The sequence below is a fragment of the Sciurus carolinensis genome, chromosome 13 (assembly GCF_902686445.1).
Source record: "Sciurus carolinensis chromosome 13, mSciCar1.2, whole genome shotgun sequence".
Classification (NCBI taxonomy): Eukaryota; Metazoa; Chordata; class Mammalia; order Rodentia; family Sciuridae; genus Sciurus; species Sciurus carolinensis.
In genome coordinates, this window is record NC_062225.1 from 16,252,355 (window position 1) to 16,272,677 (window position 20,323).

Here is a 20,323-nt window from a genome sequence, read left to right on the forward strand (position 1 = left end):
CGTAAATCAGAAGGTGTCGGCTGGGGAGATAGCTCAGTTGGTAGAGTGCTTGCGTCGTCAGCACAAGGCCCTGGGTTCAATCCCCAGCACAAAAAAAAAAGTGTCATTCTGCTACTTAAAATCTCCCAGAGGCTCTGAATGCACACAGAATATGACCCACAGATTGCTGCTCAGTTGAGCACAGTCTCACCCTCTTCCTCCCTCTGAGCTCCTCAGTGGTGGTCTTATTCCCCTTTCAGTTTCCAACTCATTCCAAGTTCCCACCTCAGGACCCTGGCAGGCGCCAACCTCCACATAGAGAACCCCTCTTCTCCCAACCTTACCTCAGTCAGTGCTTCTTATCCTCTCAACGGGGCCAGCTTTGGCCTCTCTGTTTGGTCCCTTGGTTTTGGCACCCCTCTGCCTGTGGCTCCTCCTCGTGTGTGTGATTACAGTTAATTTATCCACTTACTTTTTTACTTCTTCCTCCAACAGACTGTAAGCAACTCAAAGGTAGGACTGGGGTGTGGCACTCAATGAGACCCCCCCCTCAGTGAGCATTAGTAGAAGGATAATTGTTCTCAAGGTCTAAGTCAGACCTGACCACCAAAGCCTTTTGAAAAGGAAGAGTTTAAAAGCAAGTTGAGGGCCAGGGATATAGCTAAGCAGTAGAGCCCTCGTCTTACATGCAAGAGGCCCAGGAGTTCATTAATGGTCCTGGAGAAAAAGAAAAAAAGAAAGAAAGCTGTCCAAGATTTGCTTCTCTGTATCTAATGCTGCTAATCTGGAAAACTGTGTCTCTTTTCTCTTTGTGCAAATCAGTTCACCTATTCCAAGGGCCAGGCCCTGCAAAGTCTCTTCTGACCCCCCTGCTGAAATGTCTTAGGTGCTCCATTCACAGTGAGGAATGAGCAACTATTAACACTGGAATTTAGTAATTTCTGATACAGCATTCATCTTCTTGATTTATTCATTGAATTAGAGAAAATGTAGTCCCTGAGGCTACAGGGTGGGGGAGGGTGCTGATTCGAATCCCAACCCTGCACCCACCTTCCTCTTAAAGTTGCTATAGGGGTAATAATGTTAACTCTGAAAGTATTTTTAATAGCACGTGCACAGAATAAGTTCTACCTAAGCATTAATTGTTTCTATTCAATTCAGCAACAAGTATATATTTGTGAAGAATGAGTCTCTCTTATAACTCTGTATTTGTAACTTATGGTTTGCTTTGGAGTCATAATCTTCCATAAGGAGGATTCTGTCTCCCTAAGCTATTTGCTTATCTTCATGAGTAGACTAGAATTTATTAAGTATCTGGAGTTGCCTTCATGGTCTCAGGTGCTGTGGATGAATAGAATGGTGAGCAAAGAGACGTAGATTCCTGATCTGAGGGCATTTCCCCTTTAGCAGAGAAGGGAAATATTTGACTCAATAATTTTGAAGGAATTCACTTTGGTCTGTGGATTAGAAAATAATTCCCTGAAAAGCTGAGGTTTGAAGCTAATGTTTTGATTTGAATGTGTCCCCAAAAGTTTGTGTGTTGCTAACTTAAGTCCCAAATTCATAATATTTGAATTATTTGGTAGTATTTGAAGGTTATTAGGGTGAGAGAAAGTCATGAGAGTAGGACACCCATGAAGGCATTGGTAACTTCCTAAGAGGAGAAAGAGGAAACTGGAGTTGCAGGCTTGTTCTTTCTCATCAGGTGAACCCTTGGCCATATTGGGATGCAGCAAAAAGACATCAGATCTTGGTGCCATGGTCTTGGATTTTCCAGTCCCCAGAACCATGAATTAATAAATCTCTAGTCTCTATAAATTATTCAGTCTCAGTTGTTTTAGTTTTTTTTATTTTTCAATTAAAAAATTTTTTTGCAATTCTGGGTATCCAATCCAGAGACCCCCACATGCTGAGCAAGCACGCTACCATTTAGCTACACCCTCAGTCCACACAGTCCACAGAACTTTCATTACAGCAACAGAAAATTGAATAAGACAGTGAATCAGTCTTTTTATAGTTGCTTGAATTAGCCACCAGAGGTACGGCCCCGTGTTACTTTTCTTCCATCTCTGACCTTTTCATATATTATGTCATGGTCATGACAACCTTCTAATATGTAGCAATGTTATTCAGCCTCCATTATCTTATTTGACTCCTAAAATTTGCCTTTTTTGATTTGAAGTAACAGAAATCCACTTTCAGCAGCTGTGTATCCACCTCAGGAGGAAATGCCCAGGACCTAGAAAGTTGTTTGCAGGTTTCAGTCCCTGGGTCACATGGTCACTTGCTTCCATTTTCATCTGCACTCTGCTCATTTTCTCTGTCCTTGAGACTGTTTCTGTGACCAATCACAGCTGTCCCCTAACTTCCAGGAAAATATGTCCCCATGCTTCTCTAGTCCCCAATCTGATTTCTCAAATAAGATCTACTCTGTTTGGGAAGCCTCAGTCAGATATTCAGTCAGATGTGATTGGGAGGGTCACACAGGACACATGAGACTTCCAGGGACCACAGTGGGATGAAACAAGGGTATCTGACATGAGCCATTGGCTGGGTGGACACCTTGCAGGGGGCAGGTCCACTCATGGACAGAACTTGGGTCATCCTGTGGATAAGGCACAAGGGAGAAGCTGCATCCTGTCTCAAGGTTTTCATGTATTTTTCAGGTTTCTTTTTTATTCCCTCCATCCTTAATTTATAAAAATACTAAACATTTGAAAAGGAGGTCTATTAAAACTCATGGCACTATTTTACTTGTAAATATTTCACTTATTCCCCAAACTGAATTCTTATCATTTACTTTCTTGGTTTCAATGGAAGCTAACACTTTAATATTTTATTTTTAAATTAGTAGCCACTTAACAAATCCATGAAAGCATGTGTATAGGAGAGTGTGTTACCCCCCTTGCCCCAGGCTCCATTACGGCTCAGAGCACAGCTTCATTTAACATTGTGATGTTTTCTTTGCCATTCATTTTATGTATTCATTTGATTTTTAAAAAATTTTCATTAAAATGTTACTCCTCTGGATGACTGAGGTTTTGCTCTCCCTGCCTCGCATTTTGCACCTGAGATGAGTGCTTCACTCTCCTGACCCTAATTCCTACCCAAAACCTGAGCCATATCCTGGGTGAAGTGGGTCAGATCTCACCTAAGGGATAACAATCCACTTAGGAGGAGCCTGGAAATATAACCAATCAACTGAACAGAACAGAGTCCCAGGAGAGTGTGCAAGCATGGAGGGGCATCTTCAGAGAGACCAACACACCAGAGGAGGAAGGTCTAGAGACATAGATGTGCCAGTGGAGTAGAGGACAGTGAGTGCCTACACTCAGCTTAGCTGGTATTGGGCCTTGGGTTTCCATTGACTTCAGTTACTTTTGGCTGTCTCTTGTGCTTTGGTGAAGTTTTTGTTTTGTTTTGTTTTGTTTTGTTTTGGTGCTGGGGATAGAATTCAGGCCTTCACAAATAAGTGCTTGACCACCAACCAAACTACAACTACCTGCTGCCCCAGCACTAGTTCTTGTGAGCATTGTAGCTTTTCTTGACTATGCTGAAAGGAAGTTAGAATCTTGTCCATACTCTGAGCAGAGTTTAACATTCACAACTGGGAGCCAGAAATCAGGGAGTAGCCATCTTCAGCTAGTTACAGCTGACCCTCATGCTGAGTTTGCTGTGGGCAACTACTCAGGATCTTACTTACATTTGCAAATTTTAATCTCCAAACAGCTCAGCAAGGTAGTGTCCCTCTTTGGTGAGGAAACTGAGGCAGAAAGAAGTTGGTCCACACAGGTAAATCATGGATCTGGGATTTCAATCCAGACAGGCTAACTCTCTCGTCCAGTCAGGGGATTCGGGGGCTATCCCACCTATTAGCAATCTATCCCTCAGACCATGTGGCAGCCTGCAAGCAGAGTTAGGCTATATTTGCTAAGTGCTCCCATCCCTACCTGGAAAGTCATCTTTCACATATAAACTTGGGAAAAACCCAGATTTATTTTAATAAAGGTTGGTTTTGCTTGCTTTTGGCAGTAGCAATTCGCTTTACAGAGAACAAAATCTCAGGCCAAAAGGGTGAATTTCAGGCATCACCCATCAGGGATTGGCCAGAAGGGGTTAAATGCTCACTGTGTGCCAGTTCACAAAACTGAGGTAGGATAAAAGAAATAAGAATCAGGTAGAAAGGAGATAAAAAGAAAGAACAAGAAAATAAGATTTTAATTCAGAGTTTCCACAAATACTTTTCTAGGTCTGTTACTCTCAAATTCCAGGGAAATCTTTAAATCTACATGAACAGCCAATGAATAGGTTAAGTAAAGAGAGATGCGATATCTTGAAAACCTATAATTTGGGGGATTTTCTAACACTATTTACTGATCGGATAATGAAGACCACTTCAGCCAAAGGATCCTGAGACTGACCAGACCACCAGAAACCATTTGAGATCATCAAACAAATATTATCACTACATACCTTTCCATGCCCACCCCTCACCAAGTTTTATTTTAAAAAAGAACTGGGAAGCCCCCAAACACATCTCTCACTCCCTTGAATGTGTTATCTACTTTTCCTAAATAAACCTCTATCTGTGTCTGACTGGTACATGCTGAAATTTTTTTCTGTCACAAATGCCAAGAAGCCTGCTGATCCTGAGTCAAGTCCCCCTTCTCTCCAGGAACTCCTCTTCTCCTGTGACAAACCATTTGTTATTCTAGATTAGGTATCTAAACTAAATCTGTAATGATTTGCAACAGGCACCACATCCCAGCTCCCTGCCTCTAGTCCAAAAACTCTTTTACATTTTGGCATGAACTGTTCACTCTTGGTCATCAGATCTCCAAGACAGCAGTCAAGGAATTAAGCAGACTAGGGCTGAGAAGTTGCCTTAGAAATAAAAATGCTCTGTAAGAATTTTGCCAACAGCCTGAAGAGGAAGAGTAACCTTGCTCCTGGCATTCAGATTGACATTTAGAATTCCACTGGCTCCTGAATCCTAGCATTGTCTTTGGGGCCACACAGTCTGGGAGGGAAACAAAGGCTGCTCAGAGTTAGAGGCTACAGACTATTCCTGGGGGTGGGAACCCACAGGAACAAACCAACCAGGGAAAAGTCCCTTAAAGTAGACTGTTTCACCCAGAATGGTTTTTGTTAACTTCCTCTCCTATTTGTTTTAAGTGAGGGGCCTTGGGGTTTGGCAATAGATGGGGTCCTGTTATCTAGAAATCAAATATTGACAAGCAGCCCAGGGAGACAAGGCAAAAAACAAGGTCCAGATTTAGATGACAGCTCCCTGTTTTAGGAAAGCAAAGCGAGACTCAAAGTCTTAAATTCCAGGCCCAGGCTGTAGCCAGACAGCATTGCGGACTGCCCTGGGGATAGAGACCACAGAAGCCAGTACACATTTTGAATGTGGTCACTGCAAAAGCCTGCTTTTCCCTTTTGCCTGGAGATATTTTCCAGATGATTTCTTAACTTTCATCTTTAGATTCTGGAATATTCCAATTCTAACACAAACTGCTTTAACCCATTCTCTCTTCCTTAGTGACCTGATACCAGGTCATGGTTTTCAATGCCATCTATCCACTGAGCCCAGGGGTTGAATGAATAACTGTGGACTGACTCTTCTGCTTGGTTTCTAATTGCCTTCTCACATAGTATGATTGACACGGAACTTCTATGTTCTGTCTATACCTTCCAAGTTTCTGCTTTCCCCAGTCTTCTTCTCAATAGGCATCCTCCCCCTAGATCAAAGCCCCAAATCTAGGAATTATAATTGGTTTCTTCCTTTCCTAATATCACCAGAAGTGATTTTCTGCTTCCCAGATAACTTCTAAATTTATCCGTTTCTTACCCTCTCACTGATGGAAGCAGTCTGATGGACCTTTGTCTCTCACCTAGACTACATGGCAAACTCCCCTCCCTCCTTGTCTCTTATTTGCTTTCACTCTTTCTCATGTTTCAAAAACTTTTAATAGCCAGGCACAGTGGCACATGCCTGTAATCCCAGCGACTTGGGAGGTTGAGGCAGGAGGGTTGCAAATTCAAGGCCAGGCTGCCTGGGCAACTTCATAAAACTTTGCCATAAAGTAGAATAAAAACCGGATCGGGGGAAGCTCAGTGGTAGAGAGTCCCTGGGTTCAGTCCCCAGAACTGGATGAGGTTCGAGGAACAAATCACAAAATAACAAAACATTTTTATGAACATTTTTTAAAATATAAAAAGTAGAATAATAAAATAAATCTTCCTATACCATCACCTGGCTTTAAAATTATCAATATTTTGACCATATTTTTTTTTAACTTTTTAAAAAAATTTTAGTTGCAGATAGCATAATACCTTTGTTTTATTTATTTATGTAGTGCTGAGGATTGAACCCAGTGCCTCACTCATGCGAGGCAAGCGCTCTACCGCTGAGCTACAACCCCAGCCCCGCCCATATTGTTTTTATGTGTTCTCCCACAAAAACTGGTATTTTGCTTTGGAATATTTTAAAGCAAATTTTCTATATCATATTATTTTCACCCATAATTACTGCCTTGTGCATCTGAAACTGATAAGGAACTTATAGGAAACATAACTATCATAATGTTGTTTAACAAAATTAATAGTTTCTTTATGCTATACATATTATCTTAAAAACCTATTTTTATAACTACTTTATTGGAATCAATTCAAATAATTCTATATATTACTGTTCGTTAACCTGCCTCTGAAGTCTCTTTCATAAACATTCCTCTACTCTCTTTTGAAGCCATTGACTTTAGGGGCATTTGTTCATTTGTCCGTGAAGTTTTCCATATTCTGGATTGGTTGATGGCATCCTCATGTTGTCAATGAAATTATTTCATTATCCCCAGCTATTTCCTATCAGTGGGTAGCTGGTTCTACAAGGTTAATTAGATTTAGGTTTTATTTATTTATTTATTTATTTATTTTACAAAAATACTACGTAAGTGATGCTGAAAACTTCCTGCAAAGAGGCACATCACATCCATAGTCCCAGTCTTAGTAAAGTTACAGTTGGTCTATGGATTCAAGTGACGTACTTATTTCTAAATAGTTAACAACTTAGAATTTCTTCTAGTCAAAATTAACACAACAGGGCTGCAATTTTAAAGATCTTGTGGAAATTCTATTTGGTAATCTAAACCCAGAATCAGATCACCATTTTGTAACACCTAAAGAAATAGGGGACATGGACATTAATCTTCAATAGCCACCAATGCCACACACAAGGAATGGCAGATAATGTGTCTCCTGGTAAAAATATACAATGCCATGTTTGATTCGTTATTGCCAAAATGGAACCTGAATGTGACCGAGCCTCTATAAATAGTGATTTGCAGGAAACACAGGAGAGAAGAATATTAAATGACACGAGGGGGACTCAGAAAAATCAAGTCCGGAGAAGCTCGATTCCCCAGGGAAAACGACCCAGTTTCTTCAACAAATAATGTAAGATATTTTCTTAAAAAGCTAGTTATCGGTTGATGGGATGATGAACTGATGAGAAAGAACCATCAATTAAAAGAGATTTGAGACATCTTAGCCAATTACAACACATGTATCTACTTTGGACTGTAATTTGGAGGTGGGAGAGGCTAAAATTACGGAAATTTGAATACTCTTAATGTTTGAAGATTTGACCAAAATGCTGACCATGTGGAAGGGGTTTGTAGGTTCATTGAGGTTTAAACACACTTTTCCATACCTTTGATGATTTCTACAGTAAAGAATTAATGACAACAAACCACCAATGGGTATAACTAAACACTTCCTGCAAGATAATGTCCTTAGTTCTCAAGGTCTAAAATCCTTTAACAAAAATTCCTGTTTCCAACATTATCTTCTTTTCATCAGTACACATTTTTGTTCTAGCCAAATTAGATCATTCTTTGTCTGCCAATATGAGATCTAGACTCTGGACTTTGAGTACATGCATTGCATTCTCCTGTGCTGGAGCCAAGTCCTTCGTCACTCTACTCACATGATTCCCACAGCACACACGATTCAGCTTTAGTCTCCTCTACTGTTTCCCATCTTACAAAATCTGCCCTTCTCTGACCAACAAGTGTGTTTCTCACCTTCAGCAATGACATACTTTTCTGTCTGCATGTGACTTTCCTACCTACAGGGTATATCCTGAGATCAAGAACTTTGGCTTGCTCTTTTTAGTACACATAGCACTGTGGTCCATAGTACCTAATCAATAAATATGGTTTAAATAAATAAGAGTAATCAACTAAATCCTAGTGATAGAGCTTTGGAAGCTTTGGAAGAAAAAGATGATATCTGAAAGTAAAATTAGGGAAAGAAAAGCTGGAAGTGAGGTAACCTGCCTGGAAGAGAAATATTACCTGCTGACATTCTTTTGACCACTTTGGACTTATCATGGTAAGATTTTTGTCTTGTGACCTTGCAGAGGAGATTAGCAGATTTCCCCCTGGACTCTAAATAAAGTGTCATTTTGTGTATACACAAGGATTTCTATTTCCTGATAACAGCATAACTCTCTGGCCCGCCCCAGTGTTCCGTTACCAAAACATACCATCTGGCAAGATACCCCAAACACTCACTCATTGGTCATTACTCAGATCTGTTTACTAGTCCTAACTTTTTAAGATGTTCTTCAGGGGATTGGGGATGTGGTTCAGAGGTAGAGCACTTGTCTGGCATACATGAGGCCCTGGGTTAAATTCCCAGCACTGCAAAAATAAATTAATTAAATTAAAATTAAAAATAAAATGCATTTCAGGAGCTGAGGGTGTAACTTGATGGTAGAGTGCTTGCTTTGCCTAGCCTGAGTTCCATTCCCAGCACCAGAAAAATAAATACATAAAGCATCTACAATAGCCAATGCTATTTGGAAAAAAAAAGGCAAGATTACTTGAGAAACAGTCTCTCTCTGCCCCTGGACTGGCTAGGATATTATCCATTTCTTCCCACATAGGAAGGCTTTCTGAATTTGGTAACACATACAAAAAAAAAAAAATTCACCATGTTAATTATTATTAAGTGCACAGTTCAGTGGCATTAAGTATATGCACATTGTGGTGCAACAGTCACCACCATCCGTCTCTAGAACTCTCATCTTTCCAAATTGAAACTGTAGTACACTCATTAAAAAAGAGCTCCCCACTCTCCTTCTCCCAGTCCCCAACTTTCACCATGATATTCTCTGTCTGTATGAATTGGACTGCTCTGTGTACCTCCCATAAGAGGAATCATATGGCATTTGTTCTTCTGTGACTGATTTATGTCACTAAGCATAATGTCTTCAAGATTCATCCGTGTTGTAGCCTGTGACAGGATTCCTTCCTTTTCAGGCTGAATAATATTTCATTCTATGTATGCACCACATTTGCTTACCTGCCCACCCACTGGTGGACATGCTGGTCGTATCCACCTTTCGGTTATTGGGAATAGTTATTCTGTGAACACCGGTGTGCACATATCTGTTCAAGTCCCTACTTTTTTATTCTTTTGGGGATAAACCCAGCCCAATTCATGTTTAGAAACCGTTATTTGCAGTTATGACCCTTCTTTCACCACTTTTTCTGCCTGTCCCCCTTTGGTAATTCTTGAAGATTTACCCTCAATTTCTGTTCTTCAGTAAGCTGTACATAAAAGCAATAGCCTCTAAGTGTCAAAAATCATCAGTTGATTTGAAAGGAGGGCAGGGGCCAGAAGGGCCTCACTCCTGTGATTCAGTCCTTCCTGTAGCACCTGGGCCTGATTTAGAATAGCCAATGATCAGTTTGCATGCATGGGGATTTGGAAAGACTGTTCAGTAAACAGCAGCCGGACAGAATGAAAACAGAGCCAAAGAATCTGAGCGTGGTGGTGATTCATAGGAGCCGTTGGAAGCCAATATAGCGTCACTGTCATAAAGTAGGTCTGCATGGCCTTTAGTGAGTAAGCTGCTCTGCCTCAGCTCATGTTCACCTGTGTTTGAAAAAGTTTCCTGCAATCCATGCTGAGGGACCAGTCAGAGGTATAATGAGAAAAGATAAAATACTAATGGAGATTCAGGCTTTGAAAACAAAAGGAATTATGTAATTCCCAAGCATTTGTGTGACCCTCCCTTTCTGCTTAGTGCACTCTTTCAGAAGGGGAAAAAAAGTAGAAAACAGAAGAAGAAAAGATAAATACCAAGCCTTTTTGAAAAGAAAGTCATTTGAGTTCCCCTTTTGCTCTTAATCTAGTATTGATGGAAAAATAAGAATGACCTGGTAATAACCTTCTGTAAAAGGCAGGTACAAGCTTTGATTACAACTTATATTCTTCACATGATTTCTGGAACCCCATCATACTTTAAAAAAATTTTTTTTTTTAGATGTTGATAGACCTTTATTTTATTCGTTTATTTATATGTGGTGCTGAAAATTGAACCGAGTGCTGCACACATGCTAGGCAAGCACTCTACACTGAATCACAACCCCAGCCCCACCCCATCACACTTAATTAAACCCCACAGAAAATTTTAGAGGAATTCTCTTTACCACAGTGTCCAGTGAATTGGAGAAACACCTACTTCATTTTCTTAGCATAGATTTGTCCTAATGTCAAATTACCAACTACCATCAATTTCTCAATTCAGAAGGCAAAGAATAAGAGTGCTTGAAAAATATGAATGACTATCTATGAATGAGGAGGTGCTGTAGATCAAACTACCTTGACATATGAATGGATTGCACAACAAAAAGCATTCTAAGAATTGGGCAACCAGCCCCTTATAAGAATATGGGATGGAAAACCTAGGTTGACACCTCTTTTAGATTGCCCCCATTTCCTGCATGAAGAGATTTAGCCAGTCGTAACACCTGCTGCGTCCTCCCTTGTCTTGGAGCATGGTCAGAACTCTACTGGATGTAGGAAAGTCTCTGATTTCTGCTTATTCCAAGAATAAAACTAAGGGTTTGGCAGAAGAATCAGAAGATCTTACAAGAGAATCATTTCAACAATGCATCAAACCAGTGGGGCTTTCCCCAGTCCTGGTAGCTAAGGTCAAACCCTCATGAATGAGCCATTGAGATAATATCAGAGAATTATATAACAGGAGCCCTGTTGCTGAGCCTCCATTCAATTTTTGTTGTTGTTATTACTATGCAAATTGGCTCTTTGGAAATATATTACATGAGGAATCAGGAATTGATTTATTAAAACACATATGAGAACTAAATCCAGCTGATTTTCAGTCTGGTCAATGAGAAGGGTTAACACGAAAGATCAGAAATGAGGTCACTGCTATCCTTTTTTAAATGGCTCTCCTCCACTCTCGTTGACCTTCAGGATAAAGGAAACCCCACACTATAGCTCCCTGGAGGGAAATTTGAAACTTGAACTTGCTTTTTTTTTTTTTTTTTTAATTTTTTTTTAGATGTCAATAGACCTTTATTTTATTCATTTATTTATACGCAGGGCTGAGAATTGAACCCCGTGCCTCACACATGCCAGGTAAGCACTCTACCACTGAGCCACAACCCCAGCCCTTGAGCTTGCTTTTATGGAACATAAAAAGGAAAGTTTAAAGGAAAAGGTAAATCTCACTTTGGTACTATCTTCAGAGAGCAAACCTAGTGTTTACCCTGCATTTAAATGAATTAATTTGCCTCTTGTAAGCATTAGGAAGAACAGAAAAGCCTGTGTCTTAACTACTGCATAATAGCATTGTTCTTTTACCTCCTTAAGTTGCAATAATAGCACAAAAAATTTTCATAGATCTTTCATCCTGATTTCCCAAATTTTCACATTTTGCTGTATTTCCATTGTCCTCTCTTGCTTCTTCTTTTTTCCTGAATAATTTGAGAGTCAGTACAGTCAGGATGCTCTTTAGTCCAAGTAGTTCACAAGCACTTCCTAGGAGCAAGGACATTCTTGTATGCTGACTACCACAGAACAATGACCAAAATCAGGAAATTATCATCAACACAATACTATTAAAATCTATAGATCTGATTTGGATTTTTTGAATTATTTTACTCATGCCCCTTATAGCAAATTCTGAATCATACACTGTACTTAGTTACCATATTTCTTAAGTCTTGTTTCACCTGAAATGTCTCTGCAGTCTCTCTTTGTCTTTTATGACACTGACTTTTTTGCCAATAGAAAAAGTTCCTCCATTTGTCTTTGTCGAAGATTCCTCATTATTCCATTGAGGTTATGTACTGTTGGCAAAGATGTCATTGGAGTAATGTATTCTTTTCAAACGTGATATCAAGAGGCATATTTTTAAGAGAAAAAATATGTCTTGGTGTGCTCTTCTCAGGGGGAAAAAAATGAGAGTTCTAAACCATCATCAGATTTTTAATGCTGTCGCCTAGTTTGGGGCTGCTATAGCAAAATTGCTATAGACTCAATGCCTCATAAACAACAGAAATTTATTTGTCACAATTCTGGAGACTGGAAAGTCCAAGATTAAAGCACTGGCGTGTGTCAGTATCAGGTGAGGGATTTCTTCCTGGTTCTTAGATGGCCATCTTTTTGCTTTGTACTAACACGAAAGGGAAAAGGAAGCTCTCTGGGTTCTCTTTTTTAAAAGATACTAATCAAAAGGACAGAGTCTCTGGGGTGCACAAGCCTGTAATCCTAGCAGCTCAGGAGACTGAGGCAGGAGGATCTCAACTTCAAAGCCAGCCTCAGCAACTTTGTGAGACCCTGTCTCTAAATAAAATATAAAAAGGGCTGGGGATGTTGCTCAGTGGTTAAGTGCCCCTGCGTTCAATCCCTGGTACTAAAATCACTGCGCCTGGCTCTTATTCACATTTTTTTGTGCTGAATATTCAGAAAGGAATACAAGAAAGTCCACGCCCTAAAAAAGTTCACAGGGGAAATAGGCAGGTAGAAAGACTAAATTATAATATATTGAGGGAAAATGCAAAAGAGAACAGAGAATGTACCAATACAGCCAACTCATTAAAGACTTCCTGGAGAAGATGACTAGCCACACATTGTAAATGAAATCACCAGTTAATCCACAGTCTTCTTAGTCAACAGCATGTGATACCTGCTTTTGCACACACTAGATTTTTAAGGGGATTAAATGGAATCGACTCTGTTACACGAGAAAACAAATGTTGATTGACTTTTTGGGAATCGCTCCATCTGTAACAATGCTGAACTCAAGCAGCCTCATATTTTGAGTCCTGTGCTCATTTTCAATGCTAGATTTTTGCCCCCATATTCATCCTCATGAGGCAAATCATTTGGGTTTCCTTTTAGTTGTGCCTTTATCTTGGGAGGTAGGAGAAGAGACATTGGAGTTGCTTGAGCCAGTTTGGTGTGGTTCTGCAGTTACTGTGTCCTGTGACTACAGACCTGCTGGATGGCCCTGTGCCACAGCTCTTTGTCAATGAGGTACTAGCAATACCTCAGGTTTGAGGGTGGTAACTGTTTCCCTGTGCCACAACACTTCCTGCTAGTTCCCGTAATCCTGTCTGTTCTGTTATAAATCGTGTCTTAATTCAAAACTCTTTTTAAATATTGCAATTAAGTATGCCTTCTACTACCTGTAAGGATCTGAGCTCATAGAGTTCCCCAAACCATGCATTTTACACAGAGAATGAACACAATAAAAAGGGAGCAACAGTATTCATGGTAACTTATGAGATTTTGGAATTTGAAGGAAAAGAGATCTAAACTGATAATTATGTGTTCCATTTTTGACATCAAGTCCTTGAACAGATAATATGATGTTCTGTTTCACCCAGACTGGCCTGACAGCTACCGGGTGTACTGCAGTTCAATCCTGACATGGCCTCAGTTGGTACCAATGCCACAGGTAAAGAGCAAAGCCTCCACAGAGGACTCTGTGAGCCTGGGGGTGCCCAAGCACCCACACCTTTAACTGACTAAAATTGGGAGGTTTCCATAACCTGCTCAGGTTTGATACTTCCTTAGAACAACTAATGGAACTCAGGAAAGCACAATGCTTGGGATGACAATTTTATTGTAAAACAGGTACACATGGGAGGGTCAGAGGTGCAACACTTCCATGCCGTCTTCTTGTGGAATTGAGACAATTCACCCTCCTGGCACATCAATATGTTCACCAACCAGGAAGCACCACCAAACTTCAGGGTCCCACATATCTATTGAGGTTATATTATGTGAGCATGATTGATTACCTATTGACTATGTGATTGATCTCAACCTCCAACCTTCTTTCCATCTTCAAAGGTCAGGTGGCTCCAAGTTACCAACTTTCTAATCAACAGATTTCTCCTTCTGGTGATTAGTCCTCGTCTTGAAGCTGCCTAGGGACACACTGTAATCAACTCAGTGGCAAATCAAAGACAAACCTACCAGTTGGGAAATTCTAAGGGTTTTAGAGTCTCCATGCCAGGAACTCAGGACAATAAAGAGAAAAATTCTGTATTATTCAGCAGTGATCATGAGATCCTGTAATGAACTTGCAGCTTCTCTCAGAAGCACTTGATTTTCGAACTTTGTATTATTAGTGGTGGGAAATTAGGACACCAATCAGTGTACAACCTAACTTTGTACATTATTTGCAATTAGAGTTTTCCAAATTAAGAATTTGACAAGTAATAGCAGATGTGATTAAGATTATGAATTGAATCTATATACTTAATTCACTTTCTAAGAGGATTTGGGATTACAAATAGGCTTCTTTTTAAAATATTACATTCTGGTAAGAAAGTGTAATTTGTCCAATTCACAGAAAATAATCTATATGGAAGCAATAGTGTTGGGCTGAGAATCTGCTGCTGATGTAGGTCCAAGTCCTAGCTCTGCCACAATGTGACTCATCCCTTATCTCTGCTGCTTCATGTAGAACACCAAAGGCTGAATGAGATGATATCTACCGTCCTATGACTGCCACAGTCAACTTCCAGGTCATGCAACAATGACATCACATCTGTTTAATCATTAAAAACTAGCATTCCTGGAGACAGGAGGCCAGCCATGCCATACAGGACCACGTGGTGGTCTACCAGGTGGTCAGGAGGCAGAAGGCAATGTGACAAGTTGACATATTTGACTCCATGGAAATGTTATAGGCCAGGCTATAGGAGCAAAAACTAAACAGACTCCATTTTACCCTGAGATACCATGTTATGTTGGAAATGCTTCCCCCATGGGAACACCCTGTGCCTCTGTACCCATCAATAGTTGCTTAGCATAGCATGTTGGCAACTCAAAATGGCAATTCTTACATAATGTAAAACTGTTCACTTTTTGATTCCTATTTTTCTTAGACGATGTACCATGTCAACAGTGATTGTCTAGATGTTAGTAACCATTTTTAACTTGTACCCAACAAAGGTCATTTTGACCCACTTCCCCTTCTGCTTATGATTTTAGATCTCATGATGTTAATTTGTAGTTTTGAATTATAGCAATAGACACTTATGATTGATGTACTGACTTATGGTATAAGAACTCCTGCAAACCTATGGTCAGGGCTGTTCTCCCAATAGCCATTTTGGGCATTGTGTGAGACAGTCAGCCGGCTGGCTAATAAAGACTCTCAAATTTGCACTTCTCAGTGGTGATGGTTCTGTTCTTAAGTTGCACCCCACAACAACAGGAGTGAGGAAGAGGGTTAGACACTGACTTCATTGGGAATTCTGAGGAAAAAGAAGGCAGGACAGGGTGGATGGTGTAGGATTAACTGGTGTGAATAATGGTACTAGGCATGGTGGACTCTAAACTGTAGGGGTGGTCCAGAGTTGCCTAGTACCTGGTCCTGAGGAGATTCAGACAGAAGATCATTGCCTCTAGCAGTATAAAAGCCTGATGGAGGAGGATTTGCTCTGGATTGGCTCCCTGCCAGAAAAAAATTTATAAGGTGTCAAAACGTCATAATATGCATAAGAAATAAGTTTATATATTTTGTATTATTCAAAACATTAATATAAATAATCAAAAAATACATAAATACATGTGGGTATGTATATATATGTGCAAAATCCCTTCTCTCACTTAGCAACAAGAGTCTCACTCACTGAAAGTGTCTCATTTTAAAATTCATAGCAGCACTATTATAACATATATTATATAGACCAATAGATACAGATTACATATTTTAAAATCATTTAGCTGGAATTTATCTTTTGTAGCCTAAATCTTAATTAGCATCTTGTCTGCATAACCTATATGAGTGTTTTTCTTATTCTTTCATGCACTATACTTATTTCATGCATTCCTTGAGGACAGAGCCTGGCACATTTAATCAATGTTTTCTCTACAGAGGGAAGAATACTATACTACTACTTCCCTTGTATGAGCTCTATTGAGGTGTTTTTATTTACTTATTTTTTCTTTTTCTTGTGCAGTGATGGGGATTGAAACCAAGGCCTCATACATGCCAGACAAGAGCTCTACCATTGAGCTAATCTCCCTGCCCCAAGCTCCAAATATGAGCAGAGTAAATCATACATATATTTTCATACTTACTATTCAAATTAGTATGCAATGGTATTATGATTTAAAAATAGATTTTTCAATTTATTAAATATCTATAAGTTAATTTTTATTTAAGGTAAAGCCTTATCATTTTTCAAGTCCAATAAAATGGAATTTTTTTTTTTAGACTTTAGGCATAGTAATGTTTGTACTGGCTGGTGGCTGTTCAACTCGATTTTACCCAGTGAGTAGTATTTTACATGGCATTCAGACACCTTAAATGATGACCAACTTGTTTGCCAAGAACATGCACTTCCTAAAGAGGGAAGGGAATAATAAGTACTCACTTAAGTACTTTTGGTAAGGCTGTTGTTTCAAAGTAGATTAAATGTGCTGAGATATGCTTTGAAAAGGCAGGATGTAATCATATTGGTGAAATGTCTTGAAACAAAATGTGGATAGGTTGCAAAAGATATAAAACAATAGACAACTTTGGGGAAAAGAGAATGAAATTAACAGAAAAATGTATCCAGCTGGGAAAGCACGAGAATGTAAATGAGTATATAAATGTGAGAGGCTTAAATTAGGAAACAGAAAATGGCTATTGTGGCAACAATGGTACATTCATCCATTTTTTTTTGTTTTTTGGTGCTGTAAGGAAATACCTGAAGCAGATTAACTTTATAAAGAAAAGAGGTTTACTTAGCTCAGAGTTTTTTATACTGAAACTTCAAGATTAGGTGACCTCACTGATTCTATCTTTAGTGAAGGCTTAATGGCAGATGATATCATAATGGCAGGAGTGTGGGAGGAGGAGATTACATCATGAGGCAGGAAGTACATTTTTCCTCATGTTTGGAATGAATGATCCAGTAGTTTCTGAAGGGCATATTGATTACACTGTTCTGATTGTGGATTTCATTCTTTCTTTGACATCTACAAACTTTCCATTATATATTTTGTATTACTCAAAACATATTAATATAAATACATATACATTCCGGATAGATAATTGAGATATACATACCTTTATTTTATTTATAACTTTATTTATTTAGTTTTATGTGGTACTGAGGCTCGAACCCAGTGCATCACATGGCTGGGTAAGTGCTCTACCACTGAGCCACAACCCCAGCCCAAACTTTTCATTTTATATAGAAGCAGCTCTGAGTGTATTATAATTTTAGGAGAGGAAACAGTCAAATATGGTGAGAGAAGAGGGAAAAGAAGCTTTGACCCCAGCATCCTTTCTTTCCACAAGTTATATGTTTACACTTAACAACAGTTTTAATCATCCTCGTGATATCTTGTTCTAATTGCAAAACAACTGTGTATGATTGTTTAGACATATCCCCCTCAATTTATAGATGTTATTAAACCTCAAAATAAATACCTTATTTATGTAGCACATAAAGGGTTGATGAAATTTTCAGTAATCAAGAAAATAAGTCACTTTGAAGGAGAAAATAAAGAATCTGTGTTTTGCATGAGTCAATTATATCTAAGTAAATATTTTTTAAATGCTATAATCAGTATTGAGGGTCAAATCAATGTGAAATGCTGAAAATTTTAAGTATGTTACCAGTGCTAAATGTGAGATAAACTCAAACTAGGCTGACAGATTTTTTCTTTACAAAACTCTTACCATTAATGAATGCTAAGAGTGATTTTCAGTTAGGTTTCTGGGGCAGTAGAGTAAGCATCTAAATCACAGAATTTAAAATGACATCAAAGTTCATCCTGTCCAATGATTCAGGAATTCACTCTTGTATCCCTTGCTAATGGCAGTCTTGGTCTCTGCAGAAACTTCAAGGAAAGATTTGAAGTATCCAACTACCAACAGTGCCATAAAATACTCCTTTGTTGTGTTCATTTGCTTACCAAAATATCTTTTTGGTTACCCAAGAGCTTAATTTCAATGGAGCCCAAATCTGAATTAATAGATTTTCTGTGTGTATCCAAGAGACAGTGAGAAGTATGTGGAAGGACACAGGGAGAGAGAATCTTCGACTGTCACCAGAAGCTTCCACATGTCTAGGCGCTATTATTATCTCCCCATGAGGAAAGGAAGGGAAGAGCAGACCTCAAGCAACACTCCCCAGACAACACAAGCGTGGCTTCAAGTAGAAGAGTGAAGGAAGAGTCCAAGAATGAAATCATGTTTGGGAGGTGGGCAAGGAAGACTGAAGCAGGCATCATACTCCAGAATGTTGGTCAGAGTAGTAAAAGCAGTTGATTCTACCAGAGGAATTTTCTTAAAATGTAATATGCATTATGTTACCATCCCCCTCAAAAAATATTGCAGACCCTCTTTATAAATAGACTTTTTAGCTTGGCATTCAAAACACCTGAAGAGATGGCTCCTACCTGCTCTCGTACTTGTTTCCTTGTGCCACCATCTGGATCCGGAATGTCCTCCTGAAGCCTAGGTCGCTGACCAGTGGAGCTATTGGGAGGTTGGTGGAAACTTTAAGAGGTGGGGCCTAGTAAGAGATTGTGGACATGGAGGTGTACCCCTGAAGGTATAGTGGGACCCCAACCTCTTCCTCTTCCTCCTTTTGTTTCCTTGACTGCCTCGATGTGACAACTTCCTCTGCCGTGCCCTCTCAACATGATGTGCTGCTTCACTACAGGTTCAAAAACAACAGGGCCTCTCCATCCTGGACTGAAATCTCCAAATCTCTAAGTCAAACTAATCTTTTCTTTTTTATATGTTGATTATCTCATTTATTTGTTATAGTAAATGAAAGCTGTCTAACATACCTACTAACTTTCCCAGGGACAGCCCCAGAGTGAAGTTTATCTCAAAACAACTTTGTAAGATGGGCTGAGCCATGGTATTAATTTTTGTCTAAGCCCTGACCACCATCCGTGGCCTCTTTTGAATATTTACAAAGCACCTGTGTGCTAAGTGCTGTATATCCAGGGGTGACTGAGGTAGACCCCTCCCCTTCACTAGCTGCACAGTATGCAGAAGAGCAATCATCACATTCCTGTGGAGTTCAGTTGGCACTAAGATGACAAAGGAATAGACTCTGCCCAGCCCCTACATGAGTATCCTGGGGCTGTCCAGACTCTTCTGGGCTTCCCTGTGTCTTCTCTCTCTCCTCCTTTCCTTTTCCCTCGCCAAACTTACCAACCTAGTTTTTGAAGTTTCTTTGGGAGATTAATTTTGACCTCCAAGGTAGTATCCCAGCTTTTGGATAAAGGAATCACGGTTTTCTAGTAGTTGTTTATGGATTAAGGCATTACCTCTCCTGGAAGGAATTCTCCCACAGTACCCTCCATTGGAGGACACCTTCATCCAGGAATGTTGGTTTTCAGGGTAAGACATTGGGAAAGATAATCAGGATGGGATCACCTTTAGTCTAATAACGTCCAGCTGTGCAGATACCAGGGTCATTTCCTAACAGTCAACCACTGGGACCAGTCTGGGGTTTGGTTAAGATGTCCCCCTCCAAGAGGTCCAAAGGTTGTGGCATCAAATGTAGTCTGTGTGAGGGCAGTGGGCAAGAAGAGTTGTTCCCTCCTTGAACCTGTAAGCAAGCAGTTCTCAAGTGCAAGCATGAGTCAGGAATGGCTAGAGATAGCAAGGATATCTGCTGTGGAGAACAGTCAGACAGTTGGCAAAGAAGGCAATGGTCCAGGGGCTGGGGCTATAGCTCAGTGGCAGAGTGCTTGCCTAGCACGTGTGAGACCCTGGGTTTGATCCTCAGCACTGCACAAAATAAACAAATAAAATAAAGGCATTCTGACCAACTACAACTACAAAAAATTTAATAAAAAAAAAAAAAGAAGGTGGCAATGGTCCATGAAAGAGGGCCAGGTAGGGGCACAGAGGAGAATGCCACTGAGTGCATGCGACCAGAGAAGAGGCCACCAGGGAGTTATAGGCAGCAATGCTGCCAAAGCAGGCCTGTCCCAGCTATCAGTGCAGGTTGAGAAAGGCAGGCCAGAGGTTAGAAAGAGC